The sequence below is a fragment of the Ammospiza caudacuta genome, chromosome 6 (assembly GCF_027887145.1).
Source record: "Ammospiza caudacuta isolate bAmmCau1 chromosome 6, bAmmCau1.pri, whole genome shotgun sequence".
NCBI lineage: Eukaryota > Metazoa > Chordata > Aves > Passeriformes > Passerellidae > Ammospiza > Ammospiza caudacuta.
Window position 1 is genome coordinate 48,384 of NC_080598.1, and position 25,724 is coordinate 74,107.

Consider the following 25,724-nt stretch of genomic DNA (forward strand, 5'->3'; position numbering starts at 1 on the left):
ATTCTGTGTTTACCAAAAGCCATCTAATAAATTCACACCCAAAACTCCAGCAGCCCAGCTGGCCCTACCAAATCTCTATGTTTATGCATACAGTAAACAAAACCAAAATCCCAGTAATACCTATCAGAAGTCTGTGAAAGAAACCTCTTGAAATTGATCCTACCTCAAATACAAAACAACCCATGCAAAGTTAGCTTGACTCAATAAACAGAGCTAATAACACCAAGAAATAAAACAGCACACCATATACCACCAAAGAATATAATAGTGAAGAAAAAAGAAACCACTTTTTTTTTTTTTTTTTAAAGCTTTTGCCAGGACTCCAACAACAACTTCTTCTCCTTCTGAAATGTCCCTTCTCCTTCCCAAATTCCTTACAACTTCTGAGTTTACATCCAAGCAAAAAGCAAAATTCGTGCACTTGTGCGTTCGATGCTCCTGCCAGATTCTCTGTTTCCCTCCACATCTTCTTACACTTTCAGTCTTCACTCTGTCCTGCCGTGATGAGTTTGACGGACGAATTGGTAAACGTTAAGAGAGGATTTCCCTGCCTCCCTCCCCAGAGCTGGTTTCCTTAGTGCATTTCACTCAATCCCAGGCCGGCAACGATGCACGCTCACCTCAAGCGTGCAAGGCTCACAGCTGCTCGGCTAAACTCGGCTCTAATCGGCTAAACTCGGCCATTGTCATCTGCATTCGGCTGGACTCGACCCTTCGGCACGGATCGCCTCGCTTCGGCCGAACTCGGAGCCGCTCTCTGCGCCCGGCGCGGCTCGGCTCGCTTCGGCCGAACTCGGAGCCGATCAGTGCGCCCGGCGCGGCTCGGCTCGCTTCGGCCGAACTCGGAGCCGATCAGTGCGCCCGGCGCGGCTCGGCTCGCTTCGGCCGAACTCGGAGCCGCTCTCTGCGCTCGGCGCGCCTCGGCGCTCTTCGGCCGAACTCGGAGCCGCTCTGTGCGCCCGGCGCGCCTCGGCTCGCTTCGGTCGAACTCGGAGCCGCTCTGTGCGCCCGGCGCGCCTCGGCTCGCTTCGGCCGAACTCGGAGCCGCTCTCTGCGCTCGGCGCGGCTCGGCTCTCTTCGGCCGAACTCGGAGCCGCTCTCTGCGCCCGGCGCGGCTCGGCTCGCTTCGGCCGAACTCGGAGCCGCTCTCTGCGCTCGGCGCGCCTCGGCTCGCTTCGGCCGAACTCGGAGCCGCTCTCTGCGCTCGGCGCGGCTCGGCTCGCTTCGGCCGAACTCGGAGCCGATCAGTGCGCCCGGCGCGGCTCGGCTCGCTTCGGCCGAACTCGGAGCCGCTCTCTGCGCTCGGCGCGCCTCGGCTCGCTTCGGCCGAACTCGGAGCCGCTCTCTGCGCCCGGCGCGGCTCGGCTCGCTTCGGCCGAACTCGGAGCCGCTCTCTGCGCCCGGCGCGGCTCGGCTCGCTTCGGTCGAACTCGGAGCCACTCTCTGCGCGGCCCGGCTCGCCTCGGCCGAACTCGGAGCCGATCAGTGCGCTCGGCGCGCCTCGGCTCTCTTCGGCCGAACTCGGAGCCGCTCTCTGCCCTCGGCGCGGCTCGGCTCGCTTCGGCCCAACTCGGAGCCGCTCTCTCCGCGTTCGGCTGAGCTCGCCTCGGCTCGGCTCCCTGACGGCGGGCAAGCGGCGCCGCCTCACGTTAAACTCGCCCGGCTCGGGGCTCTCCTGCTGCCGCGTCCCGCGGGCGGCCCGGCCATCGCACGGACACGATCGGGAGCGCGGCGTGGCACAGGAGCTCATTGGGCAGTGACCGCACTCGCGCTAATTAGCGCGCACGAGAGCAGCGGGCTCGGTTCGGCTGAGCTCGGCTCCGTTCAGGCAGCCTCGCAAGCCTGGCCTCGGTTCGCTCGAGGCCGTCAGGTTCCGCCGGTCTCGCCTTGGTTCGGCCGAAGGAGGCGTCGTTCGCTCGTGTTTTTACAAATATCTTTCTATATTGACTGTATATTTCTATATTTAATTTTATACTTCTATAATACTTCCATTATTCCAAATAAAAACCCCGTCTCTAACCAAATAAATAAAAAAACCCTTCTTTTAAAGGATACTGAAATATTTTTTATTTATACTTTGTATAATTATACATTCATATTTTAATTTATCGTTTCTTTGGATGTATTACATTAATAATGATATATTATATATATAAAATTTTAAAATAGATTTAAATTATTATTTAAATTATGTATAATATCTACTGCTACAACTAATTTTTTCTGATATTTTAAATTTTTATATTTATCTGTATGTATTTATTATATATTTCTAAACTTAGATTTCTACCTTTATATTATTTGCATTTATAATTTTTACAATCAAAACACTGCCTATTGACCAATAAAGAAAACCCGCTTTATTTAAGTATTTTAAAAATATTTTCATGTTTATAATTTTCATATTTATATTTATAATTTGTTCAATATTACATGAGAACACACCTGCTCCTGCACCGCAGTGGGGCCCCCTCTCCTGGGGACCTTGGGGTGCCCCAACGGCATCAGAGCCCCGAGTCTTCACCCCCTTCTCCTCTATTTAGAAACTACACTGGAACTTTTTTCTGGAAATAAAGACATTACCTAAATCCTCTCCCCGTGTCCTAGACAGATGGATATTCAGTTATTAGTTGGCTGGGCAGCAGTTTCTTAAATAGAATGATAAACAAGATGTGAACATTTCAGCTACAAGCAAATAGGCAAATCTGAACAAGGTACTGGTGGGCGACCACTGAAGTTATTTTGAAGGAATTTTTTAAACAATAAAATATTGATACCACAAAAATAAAGCAAAAAGCTAACTACTGGCTAAGAAAAAATTAACTTTTGACAGCAACAACATTCCAACCACACAGGCTTTTTCCCGATGTCATACCTTATAACTACCTCTCTTGGGAATTCTCATCATGTATCCCAAAAGGAATAAATACCTCAGAGCGTCCTAAAGCAAAAAGTAGCACACATGAGCTCCTCACACTCCCGGGAGGCCTGCACAGCGTGCACTGAGTCTGCAACAAATTCTGCTCAGTGAGAGTCTGCAAACAAAGGTTCAATTGATGAATTGAACTGATTGTAAAGGGAGGTTTTCTAAGCACAGAAGCACAACAAAGAACAAGCAAAAACAATTCTTAAAAAAAACCTGCAAGTTTTATTTAGCATATATGCGACTGATTTCCACCCTGTGGCTTCTCACTTTGATTCGCGTCTGTAGGTTCAGGAAGATGACAATGCACACTCTGCCCTCCCTGAGCCCCCCACAGCAGCTGAGCGCTGCTCCGTGCGCTCAGATCGTCAGGAACTGGATTGCCCGCATGGACTGGAACTGCTCTGCTGCAGATTCAGGAGAGAGAGGCTGGCTGAGGCGTCGTCCCAATTCCATTTCTTTGTGACGAGAAGCGGTTTGTTCCCAACGGGTGCAACAATCCCCAGCTCGCTTCCATGGTGAGTACCGATGGCACACAAATGGCAGCCTGAGGAAATCGTGTTCTGGGCTCTAAGTGGTCGGGACAGGGTCTGATTTTTTGTTTTGCATCTGTATGATGATTAGTACGACAGGGCCCTGATCGATGACATGGCAGCACAGAATTAAAAACTCCTCAATAGGATTACATCGACTTCTAGGAAAAGACAAAAGCCTAGGACCCTTCTGAAATCTATTTTTAATGCGAAGCACACATTGTCACTATGCTGTGCCTTCCAGCTTTTCAAAGCAGCTTACCTCTGAAGACCAGAAAACATTTATTTCTACAGAAACAATGGGCAACCCCCAGGCTAATCTCAGCACTACTGTTTAATAGGGGATCTGCCAGCGTGCCAGTCCAGCTTCAAGTGTGCTTTATTTCAGTCTAACATCCCCTCAAAATTCTTCTCACATCTCCCAACCCTGACATCTTATTTTTCCCTAAAGCTTCTCATCATTAGCAATTTCCAAGTAACATGGTATTTTTACAACATTCAAAAATGTCATGCTGGACTGTGCTAGAGAGTAATTTGCAAATATAAGCTTAGCAAAGTTTGAATTGACTTGTCCAGAGAAAAAACCTACAAGTGAACACCTACACCTGCCTACAAAGAGCTAACAAGCCCCTGGCAGCTGCCAGCATCAAAGCACAGCGGATGTTTCTAATACAGGGTAAGGATAACAATATCACCTTTTGTTCTCTCCAGCTTGTTTTCCCTGCAGTCATATTTTGCTTCTTATGATTTTTTTAGTCTCTGCATCTTCTTGGACAGCACCGAGCCCGACGACAAGGATACGAGAGTCTTTCCCTGCCGTAGGGAGAGAACCAGGAAAACAGTTAAAATAAGAACAGGGTAGTTTGAAATTCATACTTCCAATGAGAAGCAGCGCCTAACAAACAGAACAAAAGTAAACAAAGCATGGTACCTCCCTGGGGACAGAAGACTTACAAACTCTCCAGGATTTACAATTCTAGCGACCAACCCCTTCAGGACGGCAGCCAAGTGTCCCATGAGGTGGTGCTGCACCAAAGAACGATCTGAGAGGTTCCAAAGAGTGAAATGCACAATATTTTGCAAAGCCGTAAAATCTTGCAAAATAACAAAAATACAATAGATGTAAACTACAGGGTAAGAGTACAAGTGTTCACTTTAAGAGCTGGAACCATCCAGGTGAGCACCTGATAACTGGATCCTCACCAGAGTTTGAACCCTTCAGGACACAGAAGGGTTTTCCCCAGAAATTTCACAGACTGAGTTTTGATACAAGTATACTTGCCAGACCCTCAGAAACATCACCCATTCTCCAGGTGTCTGGAGAGAACTGCAAATGGCTCTCACGTAGTTTGAGCTAGCTCTGTAAGGTCTCAGGGTGAATTTCACCAGATGCAACCAAACTGGGCAACTCCCAGTGGGACAGAAGGAACCCAAAGCTTGGGTTCGCAGAGCTGCAGCAAATACTGAGGAAACAAACATAACAGCGTAAAAAATAATAAACCATCCTTTTTTTTTCTCTTGCTTTTGTTTTTTTCTTATTCAGATCAGCATAGCAATTAAAGAGAAGGTGAAAAACTCACCATTACTGAACATTTCATCATCTGTAGGCTGAGCATCCTTAGCACAGAGGACTCCAAAGTTAAAATTCACCGATCCCTGGGAAATAAAACCAAATATTGTATGATAAACAATCAAACAGCAGACGTAAAAATTTGTTTCCTCTAAGGACTTTCGGGTACGTATGTACCTTTGCGTACATCCAACACATTGGAACATACACTTTATACCATCTCCTAATAAGTAAAAATTTACCTTTAAACTTTGATAGTACAGCATAAAATTATGAACTTAAATTGGTGATCTGTTATTATTAAGTTGGTGCCTAAAGTTATTTCTGCTGTCAGGTTCAAAAAAACATTAATTTTTTTTACTGGAATGAGCAATTGATTTCAAAGTCATCACAAGCCCACCAAAACACAAAGCAGTATTCACTGGATGGGTCTGTGAGCTAGAAGTAGTTAGGCTTGTACTTCCCTCTTGCTATTCCAGAACCAATAAATCCTGTCAACAAAACCAGGATCTATAGCCCACTGCTGTGAAAGATTCTACGAGGATGATGGTTTGATTTGTGTTTAGAAGTTTTGATTTGAAATGGCCAGTTCAATGGATAAAGACAGTTTAAGTAGTATTACATTGCTATTATTATTATTTCTATTATTATTTTTACTATTACTACTGCTATTGTTATCATCTGCTACTGGAAGAAACAAACCAGTAGTACCTATACTTAATTACTTTTATTTCCAGGAAATAATAAAGAAAAAGAACCAAACCAAAAAAAGTCACTTCCTACCTTTTATATCAAGGGATGAAAAATTTCTCTTGGGCTCTTCTCCAATTTATCAAGACTCATAGCACTGAAAGGCAAACAAAACAGTGCTTTATAGAAGGGCAAGTGCACATTTCAAGGCTGAACCACCAACTGATTGCAGTGACAGCAGTTACAACATGAATCGTTCCCAGAGCCTCTGTTAAATGGAATGTTCTGTGGAACTGCCGTTTCTTTCCCAAAACACTAACTTCCAACACTTCCTAATAATATTTTGTATTTTAAAACAAAAGAAGTTAGTGAGACTCTGTGCGGAGGTCAGGTTTAAATTTATTTCCTTCTAAAGCACAGAGCTCTGTTCCATCACCCTTCACTTCGGCTCTACACTGAATCGTGGTGAGCATTTGAGGAGTGCTCAATAATCAATTCTATTTCTCTCTTTTTCTAGCTCTCTCTATTCCTAAATCATTCCAGACAAGTCAAATGAAAAATGAAAAAAACAAGTTCAGCATCAAAGTCACACTTTTTCCCGTTGTCTGGTCAAGAACAGGCTCTAAATCCACTTACTGCTGCCTTCAACGATTCAGACTTGCAAAAGCATTCTTACATATTTTACAGGTTTATCATAAAACCCACAGAACGCAAGCTCTGAATTACAGGAAAAGGTACACAGGCAAATATCTAAAGGGATCACTTATTAGTAAATACATACCTTGGTAGAGATCGCACTGAGAACCTTTCTGAGGGACTCTAAGGGACGCATGTTTTCTGAGCACCCTATAAACAAGAAAAGCTAGGATATAGTACAGGACATCCCCACTTTTTCTACATATTCAAATAGTATTTTTAATAAAAACAATTCAGTTAAAAAAGAAGGAAGAAAACCAAGCTAATTTTACTCAGCTGTATTTACTGCCGATTTAGAGAAAAATGCCGGGCAGCGTCGGCCGTTGCGGCACACGTCGCGCCGGCAGCAGGGCCTGCCGGGAGTTGGAGTCTCGGGCTGGTAGCCACTCATGTGCCGCGATAGCCGTTGCGTCACACGCCGCGCCGGCAGCAGGGCCTGCCGGGAGTTGGAGTCTCGGGCTGACAGCCACGGCTCCGTCCCCCGCCACCGGGAGCTGCAGTCCCTCCCGGGCATCAAACGGGTCCTTCGCCCCAGGGCGGGGAAGGACCTGAGGCAGGACCGCTCCTCCCGAATGCCCTCTCTTTTCCCCTCCAACTCTTTTTCTTTTTTTAATGCTGTTTTTCACCCCTTTCCCTTCCCTTCCCTTCCGCTCTCCTGCTTTCTTTCCTTTCCTTTCCTTTTTTTCCCCTTCCCTTTCCCTTTCTTTTTCTTGTATTTGTAATCTTGGTTTTCCATCCTAGCTTTAGAATCAAAAAGCAGCAGTAGTAACTTTCAGGCTACCTGGGAGTAAAAAAAACCCCAAAACTATAATGATTGAAAGAAAACTATTTATTCCCTGGGAGCCTGAAATTTTCTACTGCTGCACATGACACAGAGCTTTTTATTCCTTCTTATATACAGTTGATATTTTATACTCGCTTTATACACCGCCCCCTGCCGTCTGCACCGGCGCTCTGCAGGCAGAGTGCTGCGGCGTCGTTCGGTTCTGTTTAAATAAACTCGGCTAAATTAGGCTTGGTTCGGCTTAGGTCTAAAATCGTTTCGGTTCGGCTTTTCGTCTAAATTCGGCTTTTCCGGCTCTTCGGCTGAACTCGGCCCGGTTGGGCTAAAGTCGGTCATATTCGGCTCTTTGACTAAATGCGGCCAATGTCGGCTACAGTCGGCTATCGGTTACACTCGGCTATCATCGGCTCTTCGTCTCAAGTCGGCTGTGTTCGGCTACACTCGGCTCTTCGTCTCAAGTCGGCTGTGTTCGGCCACACTCGGCTCTTCGGTGAAACTCGGCTATTTTCGGTCACACTCGGCTCTTCGGTGAAACTCGGCTGTTTTCGGCTACACTCGGCTCTTCGGGGAAACTCGGCTGTTTTCGCCCACACTCGGCTCTTCGGCTCTTCGGAACTATTCGGCCCGGCTCGGCTCCCTCAGGGCGGGAAAGCGGCTGTCAGAGGACCCCGGCACAGCGAGGCGTTTAACCCACATGCCTGTCACAAACCCGCCGAAATACGCCCGCCCGCGGCGCCGCTGAGACCACAGCATGTGTCGGGTACACTTGAAACGTCACAGAAAATACCACCGGGGCCGCGCCGGGGTCGGTATTCCATGCAGGCAGTCCAGTGACACCCACCCCGGTCCTCCACTTCCCCGCCCTTTTCGCCGCCCTGTTGAGAAGGTCAACCAAAAGTCCGCGACATCCGCGACGCGCCACTCCCAAGGTGGCGGCCTCTCGGCGCAGGGCTGCAGTACCGCGCTCTGCCCACAAGGCGGCAGCACTGCCGCCCGCCCCAGCCGGGGGCGCAGCGCGCCTCGGGGCTGCGGGCAGGCAAGGTGGCAAAAAAGAACAGGGGCGACCCCCGCCAAAAACTGCTCTGAAATAAATGCCAAAAACCTGCCTCTTACCCCACCAGAATCAAACAAGGCCCCTTGCTTTAAAGCCATGTTTAAATAAATTTTTTATTTCCATTTTTCGTATTTATATTCACATGCATAGCTATAGTGGACATTGATGTAGCATGTAATTTATATAACATTATTCTATTTCTATTATTTATATTTACTTATATTTTGTGCTTTTATAAATATCTTTCCACACTGATTGCATATTTCTATGTCTAAAATTACATTTCTATCATGCTTTCACTATTTAAAATACAAATCCCATCCTAACTAAATAAATACAAAAAAGCTCTATTCTTTTAAACTACATTGAAATATTTTTATATTTATAGCGCTCATGACTATATTCACATTTATATTTGCAGTTTATACTTCAGTATTATATTAATCATTATGTATAACATGTATCCTATTCAAATAAGAGATAAATTATTTTCCTAATTATGTACCATATCTACTGTTACAACTTATTTTTCCTTACATTTTTAATTTTTATATTAACCTTCAGCTATTTATGATCTATTTCTATTCTTAGATTTCTACCTTTATATTATTTGTATTTATAATGTTTATACTAAAACACCTGCTTTTGCCAAATAAAAAAAAAAATCCCCTTTATTTTAAACTACTTAAAAAAACCTAGAGTATATCAATCTGGTATAACATATAACAAATGATAGATATGATAGATGTAAAATTGATATAAATATTGTAGTGTATTATAGGAAATAAATAAAAATCAATATGATCCATAACACAAGTAATACTGTATAAATGTTATATTTATGTTATTTTATATTTCAAATAATTTAACATTTCTTTATATATTTGCATATACTTGACAAACATTTCTATATTTATACTTGGGTTGCGATTTTTTTCTGGGTGTTTTCTGGGTCTTTTCTTGCCCTTCTTCGAATTTTTTTCTGGGTTATTTCTTGTCCATCTTGGGGGTTTTTTCTGGGTTTTTTCTTGCCCATCTTCAGACTTTTTTCTGTTTTTTTTCTTGCCCATCTCAGAGTTTTTTTTGGGGGGTTTTTTCTGGGTTTTTTTCTTGCCCATCTTGGGTGATTTTCTGGGGTTTTTCTACGTTTTTTTCTTGCCCATCTGGGATTATTTCCTGGGGTTTTTTTCTCGTTGCTTTCTTGCCCATCCTGGGCTTTTTCTGGGTTTTTTTCTTGTCCATCATGTGGTTTTTTTCTGGTTTTTTCCTGCTCATCTTCGTCTGGTTTTCTGGGTTTTAAGCCAAAATCGGTACATATCACGTCAGTTCATGCAATACAACCCGGCTGGGGATTTTTTATTCTAAATTTAACAAGGAGTCGCAAAACCTGGAAAGCAAAAGTCACACAGACAAGGTTAAATCCAGTCAGCATGCACTCACACACGCAGAGACGAGCAGACACAGACAGACACAGCCACGTGCTCTCACACACGCTCACACAATCTTTCCACTTAAATGCTCACTGCGGCCCTTACTCGAGATGCTGAAGAACGTGCTGTGACACATCTTCTGGCTGCCGCTCCTTGAGGTAAAATGGCAGATCCTGGGGAAATCAGCAGCCTCGGGGACCTGTGAGACGACAGGAAGGGTCAACGAGTGGCTATCTGACAGCTAGGACTTGTCTCCTCTCTGGACTGATAAATTTTCTACCCAAAATCCAATAGAAGACAGATGTATAGGTACATAGAACATAAGCCACCATAGGCAGATACAATACAAGCCAGGACTTGCAAAAATTCTCTGGAAGATGAATTCTTGCGCCCTATTCCCTTTCAGAAGAAGGAACCTACACAACTACTGCAGTCATCTGAGGAGGTGCATCTGAAAAAAAAGTTAGGACAACAGTCAGACGGTTCAATGATAACTGAAGAGCTCCAGATATCCTGTGTCCATCTACAAATCCCATCTAGAGTCCAACTACACCCCACACTGCACATTACAAATCCCCGGGCCCTCTCCTATTGCACCAGGCTATGCGGCAGGGCAGAGCAGCTCGGGCACAAATGTGTGCTGACAGCCGTGACACAGGATGGACAGGACAGGACAGACAACGGGGACACAACACAGACAGAAAATTCTAGGCAAGGAAAATGGCTGCAAGGACTGAGAGAATGCAAAAGGAGATGACCGAGTTCAAACTGATGGTGAGCTGATGAGGCTCAGAGAACCCCGAAGGAAGAAGATGATAACTGAATGATTTCTTCTAAGAACTGCAAAGATGGATGCCTAGGAATCCTACGGTCAGAATCCTCTACCTAACCTCATATTACGCCAAATCCTAATCCACCAAAATGGATCCAGGTGGGGGCATAGCTGTCCATACAGCCCAGACCAAGACCTGACAAGACATCAGATGCGATGCTTCCAAAGACAGAAGAGAGTCTGACGCCTGTCTGAGCTCCCCAGTCAAAAGTTCTGTGGCCTGGGTGCCAGGACAGGGAATGCAGAGATCACAGATGCTAACAATGATGCCAAGATTAATGACAGGCACCCCTAAGGTAAAAGACATGGGATACACAAACAACACACAATTCACAACAGACAAGTGACACGAGACACACCGGGACTGCTCTGCCCTGCTGCACACCTCAGCACTGTGATCAAAAGTGAGACTTGGCTTCTATGGGGCCTAAGGGGCCACTTCATTAACACCCCCCCACCTCCAAACTGGACTCAAAACCCCCTCCCTGTAATCCCCAAACCAGCACCGTGCTTTCAGCCCCTCTGTGGGTCACGGCCCTCTACTTATCTCTCATACAGCTGGGGATGCTGGTCCCTGTCAGGTGCAAAGAAAGGCCACCTCATCAGATGGGAAGGTCCTGCTGGCACCGGGCTGGTGTCTCTCAGACAGCTAGATTAAAGAGAACCAAACATCAGTGCCTGATCTTGGCACCGCATCGGCCAAAACCCCACCACTCAGCTACTCACCGCGCTCCTAAGAAGGCCCGGCACCTCCTGACCCTGACCCTCTGCCACACGTGGAATGCGTCTGCACCTGAAAGAAAGTTAGAACACATGTCAAACATCACCAGGATAACTCACAAGCTGCAAACACCATATGTCAATCTAGGAACAACATCTAGAGCCCAAGTACAGCCCACATTACAAATTTCAACTCCCCAAGGCTCGTCCTATTGCAGCAGGCCATGCGGCAGGGCAGAACAGCTCCGGCAAAAAATGTGTGCACACACCCGTGACACAGAAAGTGACAAACAGGGGGGACATGAAACACGACACATCATGCTTGTGGTGAGGGCCTCGAGGGGAAAAGGCAAAAGGGACCCCAAAGACACACCAGGGAGCACGGCACACCGGACAACAGGACACAGATCGGAGCTGTTCTGCACTGCCCGCCTGAAAGCTGCCATCAAAAGTAGAGCCTCTCCCTTTAGCTGTCCTAAGAGGCCCTTGGAGAAGATTGCTTTCCCCTCTGCTCATTTTTTAATCTGTCCCAAGAACTCCCAATCTGCTACTCCGCCATCTCCAGACCGTGGCCCCCGACTTATCTTTTGGATGATCGGTGAGGGGAATCCACGCTGCACCTGAAATGAGTCTGCCCTGGAGGGCTCTGTGACGGCCTGTGAGCCTCTCGGTCAGCTGCAATCAAGAAAACCAAAATCAAAGAGTGAGTCCAGAGTTATGTGGGCCAAATCCCTGCAAGTCAGCTACTTGCCCTCTCCTGAGTGTGCCTGGCTCCTTCAGGCTCCAGCTTCATCCTGATTCCAAGGCTGTGGCCTTTATTAGCAGTGGCACCTGGGTTACAGAAAGACAAAGTTAAATGGCATTCCTCTGAGTGCAGTGGATCACCTTGTATGCTGTAAGCCATGGGAATGCCTCTGCTAGGCTTCTGAACAGCCTTGTGTGGGGGGGCCCTCAAATAAACACCCTTTCTCAACCTGCTGCTTGCAAACCCGCTCCCAAGAAATCCTAAACTGGATACCTGATCACCCTCCCTCTCCCAGGCACCATCCTCAACTCACCTGAAGCCTCAATCTCAAACATCATCCTTGACACTGGGCAGATCCCTCTTGTGACACGACGAATCTGCTGAAAAATTGTTGTGCTTGAGAGCTGAGCAATAACAGCCAATTCTCTCCACTGCTCACCTTGACTGCTGGCATCCAGATTGACTTCCTGAAAAGAAAGACAAAGAACAGAGCTGTAACACACTCACCATACACACTTCTGCTGCAGAGACAAATGGGGCCTCACCGGCTCGGGGCAATCCCCTCGCCCGGGATGGGGCCCTCTGGCACACATTTAATCCATCTGAATCTGAAAAAAAAGTTAGGACAAGAGTCACACTGTGGCAGGATAACTGATGAGCTCCAGATGCCCTGTGCCCATCCACAGATCCCATCTAGTGTCCAACTACACCCCACATTACAAACTCCAAGTCTCCAAGACTTCTCCTATCGCACCAGGCTGTGCAGCACGGCAGAGCAGCCCCATCCCAAAAGTGTGCAGACACCCGTGACACAGGACAGGACGTGACAAACAATAGGCACAAGACACAGACAGAAATTTCTTGGCAAGGAAAATGGCTGCAAGGACTGAGAGAATGCAAAAGGAGATGACCGAGCTGAGACCGATGGTGAGCTGATGAGGCTCAGAGAACTCTGAAGGAAGAAGATGATAACTGAATGATTAATTCCAAGAACAGCAAAGACGGATGCCTAGGAATCCTACAGTCAAAATCCTCTACCTAACCTCGTAATATTACAAGTCCTAATCCACCATAATGGATCCAGGTGGGGCACAGCTGTCCATACAGCTCAGAACAAGACCTGAAAAGACGTCTGACTGGATGCTTCCAAAGAGAGAAGAGAGTCTGATGCCTGTCTGAGCTCGCGAGTCAAAAGCTCTGTGGCCCGGGTGCCAGACCAGGGAATGCAGAGATTACAGACGCTAACAATGATGCCAGGGGTACTGACAGGGCCCTCAAAGGCCTAAGGTAGAAGACAGGAGATACACAAAACAACACACAATGCACAACAGACAAGTGACACGATGCACACGGGGACTGCTCTGCCCTGCACACCTCAGCACTGTGATCAAAAGTGAGACTTGGCTTTCATGGGGCCTAACGAGCCGTTTAATGAACACCCCCCGCTCCAAACTGGACTCAAAAACCCCTCCCAGGAATTCCCAAACAAGCACCATGCCTTCATCCCCACTGTGGGTCGCAGCCCTCTACTTATCTCTCAGACATCTGGGGATGCCAGTCTGTGTCAGGTGCAAAGAAAGGCCACCTCGTCAGCTGGGAAGGTCCTGCTGGCACCGGGCTGGTGTCTCTCAGACAGCTAGATTAAAGAGAACCAAACATCAGGGCCTGATCTTGGCACCGCATTGGCCAAAACCCCACCACTCTGCTACTCACCGCGCTCCTAAGAAGGCCCGGCACCTCCTAACCCTGACCCTCTGCCACACGTGGAATGCATCTGCACCTGAAAGAAAGTTAGAACATATGTCAAACACCACCAGGGTAACTCACAAGCTGCAAACATCTTATGTCAATCTAGGAACAACATCTAGAGCCCAAGTACAGCCCACATTACAAATTCCCCCTCCCTATGGTTCGTCCTACTGCAGGAGGCCATGCGGCAGGGCAGAACAGCTCAGGCAAAAAATGTGTGCACACACCCGTGACACAGAAAGTGACAAACAGGGGGGACATGAAACACGACACATCATGCTTGTGGTGAGGGCCTCGAGGGGAAAAGGCAAAAGGGACCCCAAAGACACACTAGGGAACACAGCACACCGGAAAACACGACAGACCGGAGCTGTTCTGCACTGCCCGCCTGAAAGCTGCCATCAAAAGTAGAGCCTCTCCCTTTAGCTGTCCTAAAAGGCCTTTGGAGAAGATTGCTTTCCTCTCTGCTCATTTTTGAATCTGTCCCAAAAACTCCCAACCTGCTACTCCACCATCTCCAGGCTGTGGCCCCCGACTTATCTTTTGGATGATTGGTGAATGGAATCCACGCTGCACCTGAAATGAGTCTGCCTTGGAGGGCTCTGTGATGGCCTGTGAGCCTCTCGGTCAGCTGCAATCAAGAAAACCAAAATCAAAGAGCGAGTCCAGAGTTATGTGGGCCAAATCCCTGCAAGTCAGCTACTTGCCCTCTCCTGAGTGTGCCTGGCTCCTTCAGGCTCCAGCTTCATCCTGATTCCAAGGCTGTGGCCTTTATTAGCAGTGGCACCTGGGTTACAGAAAGACAAAGTTAAATGGCATTCCTCTGAGTGCAGTGGATCACCTTGTATGCTGTAAGCCATGGGAATGCCTCTGCTAGGCTTCTGAGACACCTTGGGAGGGGCTCTCAAATAAACAAATAAAGACCCTTTCTCACCCTGCTGCCTGCAAACCCCCTCTCAAGAACTCCTAACTGGATGCCTGCTCACCCTCCCTCTCCCAGTAACCATCCTCAACTCACCTGAAGCCTCAATCTCAAACATCATCCTTGACACTGGGCAGATCCCTCTTGTGACACGATGAATCTGCTGCGAAATTGTTGTGCTTGAGAGCTGAGCAATAACAACCAATTCTCTCCACTGCTCACGTTGACTGCTGGCATCCAGATTTACTTCCTAAAAGAAAGACAAAGAACAGCAGTGTAACAGAGTCAGTTGAGAGGTGTAACAGAGTCTGCTGCAGAGGCAAATGGGGCCTCACCTACTCAGGAGAATCCCCACACCTGGCATGGGGCCCTCTGGCACACATTTAATCCATCTGAACCTGAAAAAAAAGTTAGGACAAGAGTCACACTGTGGCAGGATAACTGATGAGCTCCAGATATGATGTGCCCATCTACAAATCCCATCTAGAGTCCAACTACACCCCACATTACAAACTCCAAGTCCCTGGGACTTCTCCTATCGCACCAGGCTGTGCAGCACGGCAGAGCAGCTCGGGCACAAATGTGTGCTGAGAGCCATGACACAGGATAGGACAGACAACGGGGACACAACAGGAACAGAAATCTCTTGGCAAGGAAAACGGCTGCAAGGACTGAGAGAATGCAAAAGGAGATGAGTGAGCCGAGACCGATGGTGAGCTGATGAGGCTCAGAGAACCCTGGAGGAAGAAGATGATTACTGAATGATTTATTCCAAGAACAGCAAAGACTGATGCCTAGGAATCCTACAGTCAAAATCCTCTACCTAACCTCGTAATATTACAAGTCCTAATCCACCATAATGGATCCAGGTGGGGCACAGCTGTCCATACAGCTCAGAACAAGACCTGAAAAGACGTCTGACTGGATGCTTCCAAAGAGAGAAGAGAGTCTGATGCTTGTCTGAGCTCCCTAGTCAAAAGTTCTGTGGCCTGGGTGCCAGGCCAAGGAGTGCAGAGATCACAGAGGCTAACAATGATGCCAGGGTTTCTCACAGGCCCCCCTAAGTGAAAGATATGGCATACGCAAACAACACATAATGCACAATAGACAAGTGACACGATGCACACCGGGACTGCTCTGCCCTGCTGCACACCTCAGCACTGCAATCAAAAGTGAGACTTGGCTTTTATGGGGCCTAAGGGGCCACTTCATGAACACACCACACCCCCCCCCCCCCCCAAAACTGGACTCAAAACCCCCTCCCAGGAATTCCCAAACCAGCACCCTGCTTTCATCCCCTCTGTGGGTCACAGCCCTCTACTTATCTCTCAGACATCTGGGGATGCTGGTCCCTGTCAGGTGCAAAGAAAGGCCACCTCGTCAGCTGGGAAGGTCCTGCTGGCACCGGGCTGGTGTCTCTGAGACAGCTAGAGTAAAGAGAACCAAACATCAGTCCCTGATCTTGGCACCGCATCGGCCAAAACCCCACCACTCAGCTACTCACCGCACTCCTAAGAAGGCCCGACACCTCCTAACTCTGACCCCCTGCCACACATGGAATGCGTCTGCACCTGAAAGAAAGTTACAACATATGCCAAACACCACCAGGATAACTCACAAGCTGCAAACACCTTATGTCAATCTAGGAATAGCATCTAGAGCCCAAGTACAGCCAGCATTACAAATTCCAACGCCCCACGGTTTCTCCTACTGCAGCAGGCCATGCGGCAGGGCAGAACAGCTCCGGCAAAAAATGTGTGCACACACCCGTGACACAGAACGTGGCAAACAGGGGGGACATGAAACACGACACATCATGCTTGTGGTGAGGGTCTCGAGGGGAGAAGGCAAAAGGGACCCCAAAGACACACTAGGGAACACAGAACACTGGACAACACAACACAGACCGGAGCTGTTCTGCACTGCCCGCCTGAAAGCTGCCCTCAAAAGTAGAGCCTCTCCCTTTAGCTGTCCTAAGAGGCCCTTGGAGAAGATTGCTTTCCCGGCTGCCAATTTTCAAATCTGCCCCAAGAACTCCCAACCCACTATTCTCTCATCTCCAGGCCAAGGCCCTCGACTTATCTTTTGGATGATCGGTGATGGGAATCCACGCTGCACCTGAAATGAGTCTGCCTCGGAGGGCCTCGTGATGGCCTGTGAGCCTCTCGGTGAGCTACAATAAAGAAAACCAAAACCAAAGTATGAGTTCAGAGTTATGTGGGCCAAATCCCACCAAGGCAGCTACTTGCTCTCTCCTGAGTGTGCCTGGCTCCTTCAGGCTCCAGCTTCATCATGATTCCAAGGCCTTCATTAGGAGTGGCACCTGGGTTAGAGAAAGGCAAAGTTAAATGGCATTCCCCTGAGTGCAGTGGATGACCTTGTGTGCTGTAAGACATGGGAATGCCTCTGCTAGGCTTCTGAGAAGCCTTGTGTGGGGGAGGCCTCAAATAAACAAATAAAGACCCTTTCTCACCCTGCTGCCTGCCAACTCCCTCCCAAGAACTCCTAACTGCTCACCCTCCCTCTCCCAATCACAATCCTCAACTCACCTGAAGCCTCAATCTCAAACATCATCTTGGACCTTGGGCGGATCCCTCTTGTGACATGATCAATCTGCTGAATAAAATGTTGTGCTTGACACAGCTTGGAATTTCAGGGAGTTGCACTCCTCAATTAAAAAAAAAACAAAACAAAAAAAACCCAACAAAACCAATCCCAAAAACAAACAAAGAAAAAAAAACCAAACAAACAAAACCCACACAAACAATAAATCCCAAAACACCTAACTCCCCACAGAAACAAAAAAACCACAGAAAACATCAAAAAATCCAAAACCCCCACAAAAACCAACTAAAAACCCCAAAATGAAAACCAAAAAAAACCAAAAATTCCACCAAAAGAAATCCAACCAAAAAAACAACCAGAGCAAAACTACAAATTACAAAAGCACCTTACCACTCCTAAACACAAAACCCAAAATCACAAACCTAAATACTCCCTGTATTCCATGCTGTTTTCTTCACAGAATCTTCCAAGCCTCTGTGCTTTAGATGCCCAGAAACACCTGCTGAAAAGATGCTGAGACGGGCTGAAAAAGCCTCTTCACTGAAATGAGGAGAGCTCTTAACCCAGCACATCCCAGAGAGGGAATGAAGCCCCTCAGCCACGGCTGGGGTTAATATACCCCTGATTGTGCCCGCCTCTCGTTCCCATGCCACCCAGGAAAAGGGAGGGGGCGAATCCCACCAAGCCCTCAGAACAGCTGCAGCTGTTTGGCTCCTCTGACTCACATTCAAGGGCTGTAAAGGGCTTGTTATAGAAGAAAACTTTTCAGAAAAGTAACAGTGCTTTCTTTTTTTGCAACAACTACTTGGAGCAGAAGAACAGAAAACTGGCAAGATATAAAACTTTGTGGTAAGGTTACATAGCTAGATCAACTGGGTAATTGGGTAATTTGCTGTTACCTTACATAATTATTCTGTGTTTACCAAAAGCCATCTAATAAATTCACACCCAAAACTCCAGCAGCCCAGCTGGCCCTACCAAATCTCTATGTTTATGCATACAGTAAACAAAACCAAAATCCCAGTAATACCTATCAGAAGTCTGTGAAAGAAACCTCTTGAAATTGATCCTACCTCAAATACAAAACAACCCATGCAAAGTTAGCTTGACTCAATAAACAGAGCTAATAACACCAAGAAATAAAACAGCACACCATATACCACCAAAGAATATAATAGTGAAGAAAAAAGAAACCACTTTTTTTTTTTTTTTTAAAGCTTTTGCCAGGACTCCAACAACAACTTCTTCTCCTTCTGAAATGTCCCTTCTCCTTCCCAAATTCCTTACAACTTCTGAGTTTACATCCAAGCAAAAAGCAAAATTCGTGCACTTGTGCGTTCGATGCTCCTGCCAGATTCTCTGTTTCCCTCCACATCTTCTTACACTTTCAGTCTTCACTCTGTCCTGCCGTGATGAGTTTGACGGACGAATTGGTAAACGTTAAGAGAGGATTTCCCTGCCTCCCTCCCCAGAGCTGGTTTCCTTAGTGCATTTCACTCAATCCCAGGCCGGCAACGATGCACGCTCACCTCAAGCGTGCAAGGCTCACAGCTGCTCGGCTAAACTCGGCTCTAATCGGCTAAACTCGGCCATTGTCATCTGCATTCGGCTGGACTCGACCCTTCGGCACGGATCGCCTCGCTTCGGCCGAACTCGGAGCCGCTCTCTGCGCCCGGCGCGGCTCGGCTCGCTTCGGCCGAACTCGGAGCCGATCAGTGCGCCCGGCGCGGCTCGGCTCGCTTCGGCCGAACTCGGAGCCGATCAGTGCGCCCGGCGCGGCTCGGCTCGCTTCGGTCGAACTCGGAGCCGCTCTCTGCGCTCGGCGCGCCTCGGCGCTCTTCGGCCGAACTCGGAGCCGCTCTGTGCGCCCGGCGCGCCTCGGCTCGCTTCGGTCGAACTCGGAGCCGCTCTGTGCGCCCGGCGCGCCTCGGCTCGCTTCGGCCGAACTCGGAGCCGCTCTCTGCGCTCGGCGCGGCTCGGCTCTCTTCGGCCGAACTCGGAGCCGCTCTCTGCGCCCGGCGCGGCTCGGCTCGCTTCGGCCGAACTCGGAGCCGCTCTCTGCGCTCGGCGCGCCTCGGCTCGCTTCGGCCGAACTCGGAGCCGCTCTCTGCGCTCGGCGCGCCTCGGCTCGCTTCGGCCGAACTCGGAGCCGATCAGTGCGCCCGGCGCGGCTCGGCTCGCTTCGGCCGAACTCGGAGCCGCTCTCTGCGCCCGGCGCGGCTCGGCTCGCTTCGGCCGAACTCGGAGCCGCTCTCTGCGCTCGGCGCGCCTCGGCTCGCTTCGGCCGAACTCGGAGCCGCTCTCTGCGCCCGGCGCGGCTCGGCTCGCTTCGGCCGAACTCGGAGCCGCTCTGTGCGCCCGGCGCGGCTCGGCTCGCTTCGGTCGAACTCGGAGCCACTCTCTGCGCGGCCCGGCTCGCCTCGGCCGAAATCGGAGCCGATCAGTGCGCTCGGCGCGCCTCGGCTCTCTTCGGCCGAACTCGGAGCCGCTCTCTGCCCTCGGCGCGGCTCGGCTCGCTTCGGCCCAACTCGGAGCCGCTCTCTCCGCGTTCGGCTGAGCTCGCCTCGGCTCGGCTCCCTGACGGCGGGCAAGCGGCGCCGCCTCACGTTAAACTCGCCCGGCTCGGGGCTCTCCTGCTGCCGCGTCCCGCGGGCGGCCCGGCCATCGCACGGACACGATCGGGAGCGCGGCGTGGCACAGGAGCTCATTGGGCAGTGACCGCACTCGCGCTAATTAGCGCGCACGAGAGCAGCGGGCTCGGTTCGGCTGAGCTCGGCTCCGTTCAGGCAGCCTCGCAAGCCTGGCCTCGGTTCGCTCGAGGCCGTCAGGTTCCGCCGGTCTCGCCTTGGTTCGGCCGAAGGAGGCGTCGTTCGCTCGTGTTTTTACAAATATCTTTCTATATTGACTGTATATTTCTATATTTAATTTTATACTTCTATAATACTTCCATTATTCCAAATAAAAACCCCGTCTCTAACCAAATAAATAAAAAAACCCTTCTTTTAAAGGATACTGAAATATTTTTTATTTATACTTTGTATAATTATACATTCATATTTTAATTTATCGTTTCTTTGGATGTATTACATTAATAATGATATATTATATATATAAAATTTTAAAATAGATTTAAATTATTATTTAAATTATGTATAATATCTACTGCTACAACTAATTTTTTCTGATATTTTAAATTTTTATATTTATCTGTATGTATTTATTATATATTTCTAAGCTTAGATTTCTACCTTTATATTATTTGCATTTATAATTTTTACAATCAAAACACTGCCTATTGACCAATAAAGAAAACCCGCTTTATTTAAGTATTTTAAAAATATTTTCATGTTTATAATTTTCATATTTATATTTATAATTTGTTCAATATTACATGAGAACACACCTGCTCCTGCACCGCAGTGGGGCCCCCTCTCCTGGGGACCTTGGGGTGCCCCAACGGCATCAGAGCCCCGAGTCTTCACCCCCTTCTCCTCTATTTAGAAACTACACTGGAACTTTTTTCTGGAAATAAAGACATTACCTAAATCCTCTCCCCGTGTCCTAGACAGATGGATATTCAGTTATTAGTTGGCTGGGCAGCAGTTTCTTAAATAGAATGATAAACAAGATGTGAACATTTCAGCTACAAGCAAATAGGCAAATCTGAACAAGGTACTGGTGGGCGACCACTGAAGTTATTTTGAAGGAATTTTTTAAACAATAAAATATTGATACCACAAAAATAAAGCAAAAAGCTAACTACTGGCTAAGAAAAAATTAACTTTTGACAGCAACAACATTCCAACCACACAGGCTTTTTCCCGATGTCATACCTTATAACTACCTCTCTTGGGAATTCTCATCATGTATCCCAAAAGGAATAAATACCTCAGAGCGTCCTAAAGCAAAAAGTAGCACACATGAGCTCCTCACACTCCCGGGAGGCCTGCACAGCGTGCACTGAGTCTGCAACAAATTCTGCTCAGTGAGAGTCTGCAAACAAAGGTTCAATTGATGAATTGAACTGATTGTAAAGGGAGGTTTTCTAAGCACAGAAGCACAACAAAGAACAAGCAAAAACAATTCTTAAAAAAAACCTGCAAGTTTTATTTAGCATATATGCGACTGATTTCCACCCTGTGGCTTCTCACTTTGATTCGCGTCTGTAGGTTCAGGAAGATGACAATGCACACTCTGCCTTCCCTGAGCCCCCCACAGCAGCTGAGCGCTGCTCCGTGCGCTCAGATCGTCAGGAACTGGATTGCCCGCATGGACTGGAACTGCTCTGCTGCAGATTCAGGAGAGAGAGGCTGGCTGAGGCGTCGTCCCAATTCCAGTTCTGTGTGACGAGAAGCGGTTTGTTCCCAACGGGTGCAACAATCCCCAGCTCGCTTCCATGGTGAGTACCGATGGCACACAAATGGCAGCCTGAGGAAATCGTGTTCTGGGCTCTAAGTGGTCGGGACAGGGTCTGATTTTTTGTTTTGCATCTGTATGATGATTAGTACGACAGGGCCCTGATCGATGACATGGCAGCACAGAATTAAAAACACCTCAATAGGATTACATCGACTTCTAGGAAAAGACAAAAGCCTAGGACCCTTCTGAAATCTATTTTTAATGCGAAGCACACGGATTGTCACTATGCTGTGCCTTCCAGCTTTTCAAAGCAGCTTACCTCTGAAGACCAGAAAACATTTATTTCTACAGAAACAATGGGCAACCCCCAGGCTAATCTCAGCACTACTGTTTAATAGGGGATCTGCCAGCGTGCCAGTCCAGCTTCAAGTGTGCTTTATTTCAGTCTAACATCCCCTCAAAATTCTTCTCACATCTCCCAACCCTGACATCTTATTTTTCCCTAAAGCTTCTCATCATTAGCAATTTCCAAGTAACATGGTATTTTTACAACATTCAAAAATGTCATGCTGGACTGTGCTAGAGAGTAATTTGCAAATATAAGCTTAGCAAAGTTTGAATTGACTTGTCCAGAGAAAAAACCTACAAGTGAACACCTACACCTGCCTACAAAGAGCTAACAAGCCCCTGGCAGCTGCCAGCATCAAAGCACAGCGGATGTTTCTAATACAGGGTAAGGATAACAATATCACCTTTTGTTCTCTCCAGCTTGTTTTCCCTGCAGTCATATTTTGCTTCTTATGATTTTTTTAGTCTCTGCATCTTCTTGGACAGCACCGAGCCCGACGACAAGGATACGAGAGTCTTTCCCTGCCGTAGGGAGAGAACCAGGAAAACAGTTAAAATAAGAACAGGGTAGTTTGAAATTCATACTTCCAATGAGAAGCAGCGCCTAACAAACAGAACAAAAGTAAACAAAGCATGATACCTCCCTGGGGACAGAAGACTTACAAACTCTCCAGGATTTACAATTCTAGCGACCAACCCCTTCAGGACGGCAGCCAAGTGTCCCATGAGGTGGTGCTGCACCAAAGAACGATCTGAGAGGTTCCAAAGAGTGAAATGCACAATATTTTGCAAAGCCGTAAAATCTTGCAAAATAACAAAAATACAATAGATGTAAACTACAGGGTAAGAGTACAAGTGTTCACTTTAAGAGCTGGAACCATCCAGGTGAGCACCTGATAACTGGATCCTCACCAGAGTTTGAACCCTTCAGGACACAGAAGGGTTTTCCCCAGAAATTTCACAGACTGAGTTTTGATACAAGTATACTTGCCAGACCCTCAGAAACATCACCCATTCTCCAGGTGTCTGGAGAGAACTGCAAATGGCTCTCACGTAGTTTGAGCTAGCTCTGTAAGGTCTCAGGGTGAATTTCACCAGATGCAACCAAACTGGGCAACTCCCAGTGGGACAGAAGGAACCCAAAGCTTGGGTTCGCAGAGCTGCAGCAAATACTGAGGAAACAAACATAACAGCGTAAAAAATAATAAACCATCCTTTTTTTTTCTCTTGCTTTTGTTTTTTTCTTATTCAGATCAGCATAGCAATTAAAGAGAAGGTGAAAAACTCACCATTACTGAACATTTCATCATCTGTAGGCTGAGCATCCTTAGCACAGAGGACTCCAAAGTTAAAATTCACCGATCCCTGGGAAATAAAACCAAATATTGTATGATAAACAATCAAACAGCAGACGTAAAAATTTGTTTCCTCTAAGGACTTTCGGGTACGTATGTACCTTTGCGTACATCCAACACATTGGAACATACACTTTATACCATCTCCTAATAAGTAAAAATTTACCTTTAAACTTTGATAGTACAGCATAAAATTATGAACTTAAATTGGTGATCTGTTATTATTAAGTTGGTGCCTAAAGTTATTTCTGCTGTCAGGTTCAAAAAAACATTAATTTTTTTTACTGGAATGAGCAATTGATTTCAAAGTCATCACAAGCCCACCAAAACACAAAGCAGTATTCACTGGATGGGTCTGTGAGCTAGAAGTAGTTAGGCTTGTACTTCCCTCTTGCTATTCCAGAACCAATAAATCCTGTCAACAAAACCAGGATCTATAGCCCACTGCTGTGAAAGATTCTACGAGGATGATGGTTTGATTTGTGTTTAGAAGTTTTGATTTGAAATGGCCAGTTCAATGGATAAAGACAGTTTAAGTAGTATTACATTGCTATTATTATTATTTCTATTATTATTTTTACTATTACTACTGCTATTGTTATCATCTGCTACTGGAAGAAACAAACCAGTAGTACCTATACTTAATTACTTTTATTTCCAGGAAATAATAAAGAAAAAGAACCAAACCAAAAAAAGTCACTTCCTACCTTTTATATCAAGGGATGAAAAATTTCTCTTGGGCTCTTCTCCAATTTATCAAGACTCATAGCACTGAAAGGCAAACAAAACAGTGCTTTATAGAAGGGCAAGTGCACATTTCAAGGCTGAACCACCAACTGATTGCAGTGACAGCAGTTACAACATGAATCGTTCCCAGAGCCTCTGTTAAATGGAATGTTCTGTGGAACTGCCGTTTCTTTCCCAAAACACTAACTTCCAACACTTCCTAATAATATTTTGTATTTTAAAACAAAAGAAGTTAGTGAGACTCTGTGCGGAGGTCAGGTTTAAATTTATTTCCTTCTAAAGCACAGAGCTCTGTTCCATCACCCTTCACTTCGGCTCTACACTGAATCGTGGTGAGCATTTGAGGAGTGCTCAATAATCAATTCTATTTCTCTCTTTTTCTAGCTCTCTCTATTCCTAAATCATTCCAGACAAGTCAAATGAAAAATGAAAAAAACAAGTTCAGCATCAAAGTCACACTTTTTCCCGTTGTCTGGTCAAGAACAGGCTCTAAATCCACTTACTGCTGCCTTCAACGATTCAGACTTGCAAAAGCATTCTTACATATTTTACAGGTTTATCATAAAACCCACAGAACGCAAGCTCTGAATTACAGGAAAAGGTACACAGGCAAATATCTAAAGGGATCACTTATTAGTAAATACATACCTTGGTAGAGATCGCACTGAGAACCTTTCTGAGGGACTCTAAGGGACGCATGTTTTCTGAGCACCCTATAAACAAGAAAAGCTAGGATATAGTACAGGACATCCCCACTTTTTCTACATATTCAAATAGTATTTTTAATAAAAACAATTCAGTTAAAAAAGAAGGAAGAAAACCAAGCTAATTTTACTCAGCTGTATTTACTGCCGATTTAGAGAAAAATGCCGGGCAGCGTCGGCCGTTGCGGCACACGTCGCGCCGGCAGCAGGGCCTGCCGGGAGTTGGAGTCTCGGGCTGGTAGCCACTCATGTGCCGCGATAGCCGTTGCGTCACACGCCGCGCCGGCAGCAGGGCCTGCCGGGAGTTGGAGTCTCGGGCTGACAGCCACGGCTCCGTCCCCCGCCACCGGGAGCTGCAGTCCCTCCCGGGCATCAAACGGGTCCTTCGCCCCAGGGCGGGGAAGGACCTGAGGCAGGACCGCTCCTCCCGAATGCCCTCTCTTTTCCCCTCCAACTCTTTTTCTTTTTTTAATGCTGTTTTTCACCCCTTTCCCTTCCCTTCCCTTCCGCTCTCCTGCTTTCTTTCCTTTCCTTTCCTTTTTTTCCCCTTCCCTTTCCCTTTCTTTTTCTTGTATTTGTAATCTTGGTTTTCCATCCTAGCTTTAGAATCAAAAAGCAGCAGTAGTAACTTTCAGGCTACCTGGGAGTAAAAAAAACCCCAAAACTATAATGATTGAAAGAAAACTATTTATTCCCTGGGAGCCTGAAATTTTCTACTGCTGCACATGACACAGAGCTTTTTATTCCTTCTTATATACAGTTGATATTTTATACTCGCTTTATACACCGCCCCCTGCCGTCTGCACCGGCGCTCTGCAGGCAGAGTGCTGCGGCGTCGTTCGGTTCTGTTTAAATAAACTCGGCTAAATTAGGCTTGGTTCGGCTTAGGTCTAAAATCGTTTCGGTTCGGCTTTTCGTCTAAATTCGGCTTTTCCGGCTCTTCGGCTGAACTCGGCCCGGTTGGGCTAAAGTCGGTCATATTCGGCTCTTTGACTAAA

At 47.0% G+C, this 25,724-nt stretch overlaps 2 long non-coding RNA genes across 3 annotated transcripts; both read right to left on the reverse strand.

Annotated features, from left to right (window-relative positions):
* Positions 1-3,125: 3,125 nt before the first annotated feature.
* Positions 3,126-6,664, reverse strand: LOC131559287 (uncharacterized). The gene is made up of 5 exons (XR_009274857.1): positions 6,498-6,664; positions 5,810-5,873; positions 5,037-5,112; positions 4,152-4,269; positions 3,126-3,381 (listed from the first exon to the last, which is right to left on the reverse strand). It is a non-coding gene; the product is annotated as an uncharacterized LOC131559287 (long non-coding RNA).
* A 14,632-nt stretch (positions 6,665-21,296) lies between these two features.
* Positions 21,297-24,869, reverse strand: LOC131559306 (uncharacterized). Of its 2 annotated transcripts, none has more exons than XR_009274865.1 (5): positions 24,671-24,869; positions 23,983-24,046; positions 23,210-23,285; positions 22,325-22,442; positions 21,297-21,552 (listed from the first exon to the last, which is right to left on the reverse strand). It is a non-coding gene; the product is annotated as an uncharacterized LOC131559306 (long non-coding RNA). The 2 variants fall into 2 exon arrangements; XR_009274866.1 differs by having other exon boundaries at positions 21,297-21,730.
* Between the last annotated feature and the right edge of the window lie 855 nt (positions 24,870-25,724).